Source organism: Heterodontus francisci, chromosome 3 (assembly GCF_036365525.1).
Source record: "Heterodontus francisci isolate sHetFra1 chromosome 3, sHetFra1.hap1, whole genome shotgun sequence".
NCBI classification, from domain to species: domain Eukaryota; kingdom Metazoa; phylum Chordata; class Chondrichthyes; order Heterodontiformes; family Heterodontidae; genus Heterodontus; species Heterodontus francisci.
The window spans coordinates 59,305,317-59,319,684 of record NC_090373.1 but is presented as its reverse complement, the minus strand read 5'-3'; positions in this window follow the sequence as shown (position 1 = coordinate 59,319,684).

Sequence of the window (14,368 nt, the reverse complement as noted above, 5' to 3'; positions counted from 1 at the left end):
ATTGTGCTACAACAAGCTGATTTAATGATTTAATTAACTAATCTGCCAATTCAGGAGGTGGAAGAAAAGTAGTTTTCCTTGCCAAAATAACAAGTATATACTGAAATTATTGAGTTCAGTTTCTGTTGTTTATGGATTTATGTGTAACACAATTGTATTTGCCAGGGCATTTTTAAAATTTATTTACATTAGGCTTGGAATGTGCACAATTTGGTTTGATAGAGGTATTCAAAATCATGAGGGGATTGGACAGAGTAGATGGAGAGAAACGGTTACCATTCGTGAAAGGATTGAGAATGAGAGGGCACAAATTTAAAATAATGGGTAAGAGAAGCAAAAACAACAGGAAAAACCTTTTCACACAACGAATGGTTAAGGTCTGGAATGCACTGCCTGATAATGTGGTGGAGCCAGGTTCAACTGAAGCATTCAAAGGGGAATTAAATGGTTATATGAAAAGGAAGAATGTGCAAGGTTATGGGGAGAAGGTGGGGGAATGGCACTAAGTGAATTGCTCTTTTGGAGAGCCAGTACGGATACGATGGGCTGAATGGCCCCCTTCTGTGCTGTAACAATTCTGTGATTCTGAAAATAATAGAAGCATTTTAAATCTCAATTATTCAACATCGCTAATGCACAATGCTTATTTTGATGTGTTTTACATTAATGCATTTGGAGGAGATTTAGCAGTAAAGTGTTTAATAAAAACTCATACCAAAGGAAAGGACACACTATAATAATTTATAACCACAATTAACAGTGAATAAGATATATAGGTTCCCTTCATGTTGCATATCTATTGTTGTACATCTGTGACCATATGCCCATTAGGTATCAGGTGACAGAGGAGAGTTTCTGTGGTGGATTTGAAACTACGCACCAGAGGTTCAAGGGGAGCATCCAGCCAACTCCATCACCCAGATTACCCCCTTCCCTTGCTGCTCCCTCCCCTCTCCACTTCTGTCCTTGTCCTTTTCTGTCCCATTTCTTTCTCATCCCTTCTCTCCCCTCCCCTCTCCCTCTTTCCCCCTCATTCTCTCCCCTCACATTCCCTTCCCATCCCAACAGTCCCTTCCTCTTTCCTTTTCCATTCCACCCCTTCCTCCCTGAAGTATGGTAGAGTTTGAATGTGATATAATGTACTTGATATTTCTAACAGGGATTATTGAGTGGCAGTGTGAGTCTGTTTTAGCTAGTATGGTGCAATTGGAAAATATTGTTGCTTAGTAACAGCTGAATATGAAGAGTTGTCTTGCTGCAGAAGCTCTGACCTTATTTGGAAGGTGTGTTTCAGGCCTCTGCACAAATTAAAGAATATTAATCATAAAATGTGTCCAAAACACTGCATCTCATATCTCAAAGCTACATTATGCACCTTTGGTATCTTGCCACATATAAAGTAATTCCCACTAATCTTTAGCTGCAAATCTATGTGAATTATATTTAGTTACTTTGAAAAATACAAAATCCATACAATTTTAATTTAATAAAGATATATCAGATAAATTTGGGTAGACTCTCCCGTTAGCAATATCATTATGCTAATGCTTGGCAAACTCGTATCAAATTCCTTTCTCTGTTATTGTAATGGAGGTGATAATTGGGTAGAATGTTCATGGAGGTTCCCTGATCACCCACCTCGACTACAGTGGAAATGCTGGAGAAAAGCATAACCTGCCAATTACATTGTTTCTCTAGGGTTTCTGCTGATCTTCTGCTGAAGTTACAGTAGGAGATCGGAAGATCCCCTGCAGAAATTGCAGGCAATAATATGCAGAATAAGCAGGTTAATGGTCCCTTTTAAAAAGACAAAATTTCAATGTACAATCAAAAGAATTTTGATATCTAACTGTATGATAAGCACTGGAATATAAAACATACCCCAAATCTTAGGTACCTTTATCTTAAAGACCCACTCCAGGATTAATTGCATAACCTAAGCTGACACCTCAGTGCAGTCCTGTTCGCTACTTCATTGTCAGAGATGCTGTCTTGAGTAATATGTTAAACCAAAGCTAATTTGCCAGTTCATGTGAACATAAAGGATCCCATCGCACTATTCGAAGAAGAGCAAAGGTGTTTACCTTAAGTCCTTGTTGTGTGATTGCCTTTAAGAGTAATGTACCTTTAAGATCTTAGTATGCTAATGAGCCAAGTGACCGGATGCAGTCATGTGACTGCATGTCAGATTCACTCTGTAACTAACACCAAGAGGCAAGTGCTGTAAATAGTTAGCTCTGCACTGTATATACATGTTACCTGTTAATAAAGCTGTTTGAGATCTTCAATCAACTGAACTCCACACATCTCATTTATGTTGCAACAGGCAACAGAAAAGGTTTCTCATTACATGTTGGTAGCTGTGGTGAGAAGACAGAATCCAAGATTGAAGACCATAGGAAAACAGCTTTAAAAACTACCTACATCTAAAAGAGAGAAAGTTAAAAGAAACACTGGCCCAAACGGTATAAAGAAAAAAAGAACTCACCTCCAGCTGTAGCAGACAGAACGCTGAACGACAGGCTGCAAATCAATAACTGTGATTGGGTGAGCCAGTGTTATGTTGGTACAGGAACCCCAGTTTAAAAAAAAAAGCTTTGAGGTACTTGCAAAGTTGATTTTCTTTAAAAACTCAGTTTAAAAAAAAAAAAGGGAAAACCCATTCATTATCTCAGGCTGATCAATTGTTTTCAAAGACTGTGCCGGGCTGAACAGGTCCGCGGCATTACAGGAGGCGCCCAACAGCAAAAAGCATAGGAATCCTCCATTCATGCAGCTCACAGCTGAAGCTATAAAAAGAAATCCATTAAATCACTTGAATACTGCAGAGCTTTCACTCACTCAGCCAGAGTTTCAAAACTCATAAAACCACTCAAGCATGAAGAATTGCCTCATGAACTGCTGTATTAAAAAAAAAGTAGTTAAAAAAGCACTTGAAATGCCTACTGCACAGCTGTATAAACAGACAGACTAGTGTGCTTGAAGCTAGATAAACAGAAAACCTGATCCTGTCAATCAAACCAGCCAGTCGAAAGAAGAATTTTTTTTAACCGATAGCAGTACAGAGTCACAGAACCAGGTCTCAAAGCAGATTTTAAAGCAAACGAACAGCAGGAACATGGATTCCAATTTTCCCAGAATGAACTGGAAAGCCTTGAATATCATAGCTAAGTTCAAACTTTACCAACAGAGAATGCAGTTATGCTTTACAGATCAAGTAATTGTAGAAAAACAGGTCGTAAAAACAATGATAGCGATAGGAACTGAGCGATTGCGAAGAATCAATACCTCTGGATTATCTGAACAGGACCAGAAAGATCCTGCAAAGATATGGAAAGTGCTGAAAGATCAACTCAGATTATGAGTGAATTTTAGAATTTACCACCTGGAATTGATGTCCTACAGACGACAGTCATAGGAATCAATAGACCTTTTCGCCGACAGATTCCCTAATGAGGGCAACAAATGCAATTTCTCAGATACCGAGCTGTCAGACTGAATAATGGAGCTGGTGATCGTATCCACATCCATTGAAACTCTCCAGAAAGACCTCTTGGGGGGGAAAAAGAAAGGTTGCAGCATTGATGCACTTCAGGAAGATGGTAGGAAATATGAAGCCAATGTAGCTGGACAACAGCACCTGCAAGCGCGAGGTGCAGTCAACAGTATCTGCACAATAACCTGGTCGAAAAGGGCAAGCAAGCTGTGTGGTAAGTGTGGTTGGTCCCACTCATCGCAAAGTTTTCCTGAATTTCGAGACCTGTGCAAGGTGTGCGGTGCAAAAGGACAGTGGGCCCACCTATGCAGAAATTCTGGCTCCAAAGATGCAGTCAGCAGTCATGGTAAAACACAAGCAAATAGAAAACAGGGCAACAGCAGCAAGGAAAGCGCCAGAGCCCTGTGTAAACCTAAGCTGATACATGAAATCCATGGCAAAACAGACCTGAGAGAAGTGGTTCTCAAACAGAAGACGAACAGGCATTCCACATTGTGAACTTGACACATCAAGTTGATAAAGTCCAAAAACTGGAAGCTTTCACCACTATAAACATCATGTGCCAAAGAAAGCTGGCAAGCATACACTCAAGGTCAAGACTGACGCTGGCACTAGTGCAAATATCCTACCAGTCTAAATACTCAAAGATCTGTACTGGAGTCATTGGAAATCAATGATACAACTGACAACTGCCACGTTATCGGCATACAACAGGACATCAATCCATTAACTTTGCAATGCAGCTATGCCAAGTAGGCATGGAAACCACAAACATTCTACGTAGTAGACACGAGCGGACCAGCAGTGGCAGGACTACCAGTGTGTAAGGATCTCAAAATTGTAAATATCCACGAGAGCATTGCCAAGGGAAAAACTCCAAGGACCAGAACCCGCTCACAGACTCTGACCAGCATCAAACAGTGCAGTCTGGAAACTCAGCAACGGCACAACTATGCCACGCCTTCACTTCTGCTCTCTAGAGAACCGCCAGCACCATAACGAGCCAAATTGGACAGGAATCTCCATGAGACCAAGTATTCTTTCCCCAACAAGTCCTCAGACGCAGAGGATAAGGAGAGGTGAAGGACACGCAATGTCCTGAAGAGGCAGAGGAGGAATAAGTTGAAGCATTGTCTATTGGCTCTTCGAGATGAGGTGTCAGAACTTTCCAAGAATGACAAGGCCCCAAAAGTGGTCATCTTGAGAAAAGCAACAGAGTATATTAGCAGGCTGAAGGCAGAGCAACAAAAATTGAATACAGAGAGGGAGACACTTCAGAAAGAACAGTAACATATGAGACATGAATTCCCTGAGCAAGAGTTGTCAAACCACTGAGAAAATTAGACTTTTGAGCTTCTACATCTGTAAACTTCACAATCTCTATCCCATGTGTAAATAATTTTGATATCTAATTTCATGTGTTTTTATTTTTAACATACGAGATTGCCTTTGGGAAGAAGGGGGATGTTGTGTGATCGCCTTAAGAGTAATGTATCTTTAAGATCTTAGTATGCCAATGAGCCAAGTGCCAGGATGAAGTCATGTGACTGCATGCCAGATTCACACTCTAATTGTAACACCAAGAGGCAAGTGATGTAAATAGTTAGCTCTGCACTGTATATACTTGTTACCTGTTAATAAACCTGTTTGAAATCTTCAATCAACTGAACTCCGTGCATCTCATTTATGTTGCATCAGACAACATAGAAAGCTTCTCATTATAGTCCTAGGCAACATTTATCGTTCAAACATCACCAATAAAAGCAGATTAGCTGATGATTCCTCTCATTGCTATTTGTGGAATCTTGCCGTCAGCAAATTAACTGCAATGTTGCCTATAAAACACTAGTGAGTGCAACTCAGAAGTAATTCATTGCTGTAAAATGCTTAGGACATTCTGAGGATTTGAGAGGCACTATATAAATACAAAATATTCTTACTTGAGTGCTGTTGATGGCTGATGTCCTCTGACTGTCAAGGCACTGTTGAAAGTTCACCACAAAACCAATGGTAGTGTCAACCCATGATCTTGTGTCCTCTTTTTGGATCAACTGGTTCCTCCTATGGCCTTCTAAATGAATTGAGCTAGTGCATAGCATTAGCACACAAAGGAGAATCAGATCATAAGCATGCTGATGAAAGGGACTGACATCTGTCAAAGAATTAGCTGGAAGTTTTTAGAAAAGCTAAGCGAAAAAGAAGCATGTATCAGCTGCTTAACAAATCTAATTTAATGTGGAAAATATAACAAGACCATTCCCAAGCTAATCTGGCACTTTATAGACATACGGATGGAGCATTCAAACCACGTATGAAAGAGCTGGTGTGCATGGAAACTCATCAAATTCCAATGGGCCAAAGGAGACCAGTGGGAGATTTTAAATATAAAAATGAGAGTGTCAGATAGATCATTTTGACATTGATTTTCCAGGACCTGAACTATGCTAAGCTATAAAGTAAAAGGGTCCAATTCTGCTCTTACGTGAGTGAAGATAATAATGAAGTACCTCTTAAAACCACTGAACATTGCAGGTGGTGCTGTATTTAGTCTGTAGTACAGCATTATAAAATCACTTGTGATAGAGCATTGTTCTCTGTAGTTAGTATTAGTGTTTCTGTCAAATTCAGATCCTGCATAACAGTTTTTGCCTTTGGAAATTAGTTTTAAAAAAACACTTTTTTTCTTACTTTAAATCTAAATAAGGACATTTTAAAAAGAAAGATTTGAATTTATATAGTGCCTTTCATGACCACCGAATGTCCTACAGAACTTCACAGCCAATGAACTACTTTTGAAGTGTAGTCACGATTGTAATGTAGGAAACAAGGCAGCCAATTTGTGCACAGCAAGCTCCCACAAACAGTAATGTGATAACGGCCAGTTAATCTGTTTTTGTGATGTTGATTGAGTAATAAATATTGTCCAGGACACAGAGGAGATTTCCCCTGCTCTTCGAAATTGTGCCATGGGATCTTTTATGTCCACCTGAAAGGCCACAAAGGGCCTTAATTTAAAATCTCATCCAAAAGACAGCACCTCCAACAGTGTAGTATTCCCTCAGAACTGCACTGGAACGTGAGCTCAGATTTGTGCGCTCAAGTCTTGGGGCTGAATTTTACCGGCCCCTCGACGCGGTGGGTCGTGGCGTGTGGGCTAGTAAAATGCTGTGGGAAGAGGCCCGCCTCGAACCGCGAAGTTGAGAAGGGCCCACCGCATATTACCGGCAGAGGGGGAACCTCGGTGCGCCCCCCCCCACCACCCTCCACCACCTGGCGGCGGGCCCTTCATCTCCATATGCAAATCAGCACTAATGGGGTTAGAGGTCAAATGTTAGAAGGTTGCGGGGGAAAGATCAGGTATTTGAGAAATTAATGGATGGTCATTTCAGGGAATGAAATGACCATTGGTGGGCGGCGGGGTGGGAGGTTGTTGGGGAAGGGCCTCCATTACTTACCTTTCCATTTAATACAAATAACTTATGTTTTCACTTCAAAAATTGAAATTAATTGTACAGGCTTGAAGCTGTTTAAAAATGGCGCCGGACGCTGTTGCCGGGGACACGGAAACTGCCCCTGCACGTCATCGAGGGCGGGCGCTCCGCCCCCACTATTTAGATGAGCCCCTGCGCTGAATGCAGGCACCCTGCTGAGTTCAAACTGCGCCGCCGCAGAACACGGCACCCGAGTAAAATTCAGTCCTTGGAGTGGGACTTGAACCCACAATGTTCTGACTCAGAAGGCAAGAGTGTTACCAACTGAGCCACACTATTTTGAAGGTAAATGTTACATTTTGATATCATCATCTGCATAACGTTTCATTTGGGAAATGTTTTGATTGTCTGTTCTTCTGTTCCTTATTGGAGTGATTTTATAGGTTTCCCTTTTTTCTAAATTTTGTTGTCTGCCAATGTTTGGTTTGTTGTTTTCAGGTAATTCCTCACTGGTAGATTTTCTATCCACCTACCTCAATTTAACTTCTTACGTGTCTTACCATTTCACATGTGATTTGTCGCTCTTTTAACAATACAGATTTTGAGCCATACTCTTGGGCTTATACTGTAGCACCCGAGGTTTGATGCCAGACATTGACACAGAGAGCTGGATTTCCTCCTTCATGGCAATATCGCGCTTTCTGCCCACCACCCTGACACCAACCCAACCCATTTTCCTGCACCTAGCAGGAAGGATAGGCACCAGAGGAATAACCACCACAAGAAGGAGTCTGCTGCTCCCAACAATGAAAAATTCCCGCGGTGTTGCAGTGGGAGTGGAGTAAGGGGACAAAATGACAGAAGGTGATGGAATGGTAAGAGAATACGTAGCAAGAGCGGCACAGTGGCGCAGTGGTTAGCACCGCAGCCTCACAGCTCCAGCGACCCGGGTTCAATTCTGGGTACTGCCTGTGTGGAGTTTGCAAGTTCTCCCTGTGTCTGCGTGGGTTTTCTCTGGGTGCTCCGGTTTCCTCCCACATGCCAAAAGACTTGCAGGGTGATAGGTTAATTGGCCATTATAAATTGCCCCTAGTATAGGTAGGTGGTAGGGGAATATAGGGACAGGTGAGGATGTGGTAGGAGTGTGGGATTAGTATAAATGGGTGGTTGATGGTCGGCACAGACTCGGTGGGCCGAAGGGCCTGTTTCAGTGCTGTATCTCTAAACAAGAGAAATAACGGGGAACAGTGATGGGGGAGAGGAGGAAAATGGGGACAATGAGGAAAAGAGGAGAGAATGGGAGGAGTGAGAGAGGGGAAGTAGGGAGAAGAAAAGGGGTTTGAGGGAGGGAAATGGGAGAGAGGAATGGAAGAGCCGACTAAGTCTGGAATACCAAAAAGGTGGTAATCTCCGGATTACTACCTGAGCCACGAGCAAATTGGCAAAGGGTCAATAAGATTAAAGAGATGAATGCGTGGCTCAAAGATTGGTGTGGGAGAAATGGGTTCGAATTCGTGGGACATTGGCACCAGTACTGGGGAAGGAGGGAACTGTTCCGATGGGACGGGCTCCACCTGAATCATGCTGGGACAAGAGACCTGGCGAATTGCATAACTAGGGCTGTAGATAGGGCTTTAAACTAAATAGTGGCGGGGGGGGGGGGGTGAGGGGGGAGGGTTCAGTTGCATGGAAAAACAGGAAGTTAAAGGAGAAGGTAGGAGTGCAGGTTAGTGGTGAGGCTGATTGTGACCAAACTGCAAGAAGTATACTGGTTAAATCAGAAGAGAGAAATAATGAACAGGTGAATAAAGCATCAGTGCTGACTGACAGGTTTGGGGGTATAGCCCAAATAAGAGTTCTATATACAAATGCATGGAGTGTAAGGAATAAACTAGATGAGCTGCAGGCGCAAATTCAAATGGCAGATTATGATGTGGTGGCCATTGCGGAGACGTGGCTGCAGGATGGTCGGGACTGTGAACTAAATATATCTGGTTATAAAGTTTACAGGAGGGACAGGGAAAATGGCAGAGGGGGTGGAGTAGCTGTACTGATTAGAAATAATATCACCTCATTGGTGAGGGAGGATATAATGAGGGGAAAACATCCAGTGGAGACCTTATGGGTGGAATTGAGGAACAGAAAAGGATCTAAAACTATAATAGGTGTTGTGTATAGACCCCCTGGTAGCAGTTCTGAGGTGTTAGATTGTATAAATGCACAAATTAGGCAAGTGTGTAACAAAGGTGGAGTAGTATTAATGGGGGATTTTAACTTACACATAGATTGGGAGAGGCAGACTAGCACCTGTCAGAAAGGTAGTGAATTTCTGGAATGTGTCCGGGATAGTTTCCTACAGCAATATGTCCTAGATGTAACAAGGGGACAGGCAATATTAGATTTAGTTATGAGTAATGAGACAAATTTAATGAGTAGCCTAACTGTACTTTAACATTTATTAAATAGTGATCACAACATGATCGAATTCAAGGTAGCGTTTGAAAGTGAAAAGCACGAATCAGCTACTAGAATCTTAGACTTTAGTAAGGCTGACTTTACCGGGATGAGACAGAGACTGTCCACGGTAAACTGGGTAGATCTGTTAATGGGTCAAACGACTGAAGAACAGTGGAGAATATTTAAAGAAACATTTAACAAAATACAGAGCGAGTATATACCCCTGAGAGGAAAAAGCTCCACTTCACAGAAAAAGCAGCCATAGACAACGAAAGAGATTAGGGATAGCATAAAACAAAAAGAAAAGGCTTACAAAAATGTAAAACGCAGCACAGATCCGGCCAAATGGGATCGATACAAAGACCAGCAAAGGGTCACAAAGCAGCTTATAAGAGCTACTAAAAGAGATTATGAAAGGAAACTTGCAAGGGACATCAAAATCAATAAGAAGAAATTTTATAGTTACATAAAGGGAAAGCGGGTGATCAAGAGCAATGTAGGCCCACTAAAAGCTGAAAATGGAGATATTGTCATTGATAATGGGGAAATGGCAGACATGTTGAAGAATTACTTTGCCTCAGTATTTACAATTGAAAAGGAGGATAACTTGCCAGAAGTCCCGAAAAACTTAAGTCCCTGTCCCCTATTGGCTATTAATACAATTAACGTAAGTAGAACATCAGTAACAAGGAAATTAATGGAACTAAAGAGTGAGAAATCCCCAGGACCTGATTGTTTCCATCCGAGGGTGTTAAAGGAAGTAGAGCAGCACATTGTAGATGCCCTAACTATAGTCTTTGAGTTCCCTAGATTCAGGAGTGGTCCCTCTGGATTGGAAAGTTGCACATGTCACTCCACTTTTTAAGAGTGAAAGGGGGAGCCAAGGAAATTACAGACCAGTTAGCCTGATATCTGTGGTGGGCAAGTTGCTGGAGTCTATAATCAAGGATAGGGTGACTGAACACCTAGAAAAATTTCTGTTAATCAGGGACAGCCAGCATGGATTCATGACGGGAAGGTCATGCCTGACAAATCTCATTGAGTTTTTTGTAGAGGTGACTAAGGTAGTGGACAGGGGGATGTCTATGGATATTATTTATATGGACTTCCAGAAGGCATTTGATAAAGTCCCACATAACAGACTGTTAACTAAGGTAGAAGCCCATGGAGTTGAGGGCAAATTATTGACATGGTTAGGAAGTTGCTTGAGTGGTAGGTGACAAGAGAGTGGGGATAATGAGTAAGTACTCCGATTGGTAGGATGTGTCTAGTGGTGTCCCGCAGGGATCTGTGTTGGGGCCTCAATTATTCACATTATCCATTAATGACTTGGATGATGGCGTAGTAAGTCATATATCCAAATTTGCTGATGATACAAAGTTAGGCGGCATTGTAGACAGTCTAGATGACAGCATAAAATTGCAAAGAGATATTGACAGACTAGGTGAGTGGGCAAAACTGTGGCAGATGGATTTCAATGCGGGCAAGTGTGAAATTATCCATTTTGGACCAAAAAAGGATATGGCAGGGTACTTTCTAAATGGGAAGAGGTTAAGTACCGTGGATGTCCAAAGAAACTTGGGGGTTCAGGTGCATAGATCTTTAAAATGCCATGAGCAAGTGCAGAAAACAATCAAAAAGGCTAATGGAATGCTAGCCTTTATATCTAGAGGATTGGAGTATAAAGACACAGAGGTTATGCTGCAGCTGTACAAAACCCTGGTTAGACCCCACTTGGAGTACTGTGAGCAGTTCTGGGCATCACACCTTAGGAAGGCAATATTGGCCTTGGAGGGAGTGCAACGTAGGTTTACAAGAATAATACCTGGACTACAGGAGTTAAATTACGAGGAGAGACTACACAAATTAGGCCTGCTTTTACTAGAATTTAGAAGATTAGGTGTGATCTGAACGAAGTCTTCAAGATATTAACTGGAAAAGACAGGCTAGATAAAGATAATCTATTTCCACCGGTTGGAGCTTCTAAAACTAGGGGGCATAGTCTAAAAATTAGAACCAGACCATTCAGGAGAGATGTTAGGAAGTTCTTCTTCATGCAAAGGTTGGTAGAGGTTTGGAACTCTCTCCCACAAACAACAGTTGAAGCTAGAACAGTTGTTAATTTTAAATTTGAGTTAGATAGATTTTTGTTAAGCAAAGATATTAAGGGATATAGGCCAAAGGCAGGTATATGGAGTTAGGCCACGATCAGCCATGATCTAATTGAATGGTGGGACAGGCTCAAGGGGCTGAATGGCCTACTCCTGTTCCTATCTTCCTATGTTCCTATATCTCAGCCTGGGGTGGAGAGAAATCCAGAAAACATTCTAAGCTTGAGGGAAGGGTATCTGACATTTTCAGCATGTCTGGGGTGCAGGAAATGCTACCAACAAGGATGAAAGCTGAGGTGGAGAAATCATACTAGCAGAGTTGGTGGGAGGTGGGTTGGGTGGGGGGGGGGGGGGGCGGTGGGTGGAGTTGGTGGGGGTGGTGCGGCTCTGTGGGTAGGGAAATATGCAGAATGGGGATGGAGGAGAGGTGGTAAATATGCTTAGCAGGGAGGAGCAGGTTTGTTGGTTGGGAAATACGTTGACGAGCTAGCTGGTGACAAAATATGAGGCAGGTTTATTGAGCAGAGCAAGGGGAACTTTATTGTGGTTGATGGAAGGCTAGGGGTGGGGTTGGGGTTCATCTGTTGTGAGAAGATATCAGGGGTGAGTCAAGCACAGTGGAAGCTTTAATCTTCAAAACTGCACTATTTTCTACTTCACTATTGGGGAGACCACTGCAGTTATCAGATGGGAGGGTTAAAACAACAGGTCACAATTGTTCAAGAGCACTGATTCATTCTCGCAATATAAAATCAGCATAGATCCAGATCAATAATTGAGCTTTTTTCTATGTTTCACACCAATGCAACTGCCAAGACCCTGGAGCAGAGCAACCCAGAGGGTACTGTGCGCCAGGCCAGGTGGTAAGGCATCAGCTGTGCAGATAAGCAAGTACTGATAGCTTGCAACTCCTGCTCCTAGGGGCCAAATACTGTGCCATTACCGCCCGAGGACCCTAATCCTCTGCAGTCATGACACTGCTTCCCTCACCATCTGTTTGCACTTACCATGCTGTGGGACGACCTGATATTTATTTATTTATAGATACAGCACTGAAACAGGCCCTTCGGCCCATCAAGTCTGTGCCGACCAAGAACCACCCATTTATACTAACCCTACAGTAATCCCATATTCCCTACCACCTACCTACACTAGGGGCAATTTACAATGGCCAATTTACCTATCACCTGCAAGTCTTTGGCTGTGGGAGGAAACCGGAGCACCCGGCGAAAACCCACGCGGTCACAGGGAGAACTTGCAAACTTCGCACAGGCAGTACCCAGAATTGAACCTGGGTCCCTGGTGCTGCGGTGCTAACCACTGCGCCACTGTGCCGCCCAACCACTGTGCCACTGTGCCTCAATCCAGTGAGCTGCATTGGGGAACCCACTTGATGCCACACAGCTCACCAGTCCTATGTTCATGAGGCCAATGCCCCAAAATCATAGTTGCCTCTTTGCTGTGGGTTAGAGTGATCAGTCGCCACTCTCCGTCAGTTACTTGCCAAAAGTCAAAAATAGGCCCCCGGGAAAGAGGGCTAAGTGGGTGTTATTATCAGCCATTCCATCAGGGAAATTTTAATTTCTGGTGATGATGTAAAACGGGCAATGCTGTATTGGCTGCCTGTTATACAGATCATTGAAAAGAGCGTGGAGAGCAGGAGAGGCTTCATTGAAAACAGCGGGAGAGGCTTCATTGAAAAGAGCGCGGAGAGCGGGAGAGGCTAAGCCTCTATTCTATCCTCTGTCCTATCGGATCCTCTGTTCAGTGGAATGAGCCTGTTCAAGAAAGTCAGGTGTGACATCGCAGACGGCCAGGTAGGTGATTGGTTGGAGAAGAAGCTACCTGTCTGGTGAGCATCTGGTAAGTGATTAAGGTCCATTCTAATCCTAACATTTAAAATACTAAAGGAACTAGTGGAAAGCTTCATAAAATATATGAAAAAAAGAAAGTAAAATAAATAATAAAATAATTAAGTGGTTAATTAAAACACGTTAAGGATGGCAGGATAGGTGATGTGTCACGGCTGCAGCATGTGGGAGCTCCTGGATGCCGGTGTGATCCAGGGTAAACACGTCTGCAGTAAGTGTTTGCGGCTCATAGAGCTTCGGCTCAGAGTCATTGAACTAGAGTCTGAGCTGCAGACACTGCGATACATCAGGGAGGGGGAAAGTTACCTGGACATTTTGTACAAGGAGGCAGTCACACCCCTTAGGATAGGGTCTTCTAATTTGGTCAGTGGTTAGGGACAGGAAAGTGTGGTTGCAGCTGAGGCAGGTAAGGGGACCAGAGGGCAGGAGTGCAGGAGCCTCAGCCTCTGCGATTGTCCAACAGGTTTGAGGTTCTTTCAGTTTGTTTGGATGAGAGTGGGGGCTGCAGGGTGGATCAGCAACCTGACCATGGCACCATGGTACAAAAAGCCATTCAAGTGAAGAGAGAAAAAAGGAATATAGTGGTAGGGGACAGTATAGTTAGGGGGATTGACACTGTTCTCTTCAGCAAAGAGCGAGAGTCCAGACGGCTGTGTTGCCTGCCTGGTGGCAGGGTTCTGGCCATCTGCTCAGGACTGGAGATGAACGTACAGTGGGAGGGGGAGGATCCAGTCGCCGTGGTCCATGGTACCAATGACATAGGCAGGACAAGGAAAGAGGTTCTGCATGGTCAGTATGAGGAACTAGGCACCAAATTAAGAAGCAGAACCTCAAAGGTAATTTTATTTATTTTTATTTTATTTTTATTTAGAGATACAGCACTGAAACAGGCTCTTCAGCCCACCGAGTCTGTGCCGACCAACAACCACCCATTTATACTAACCCTACAGTAATCCCATATTCCCTACCACCTACCTACACTAGGGACAATTTACAATGGCC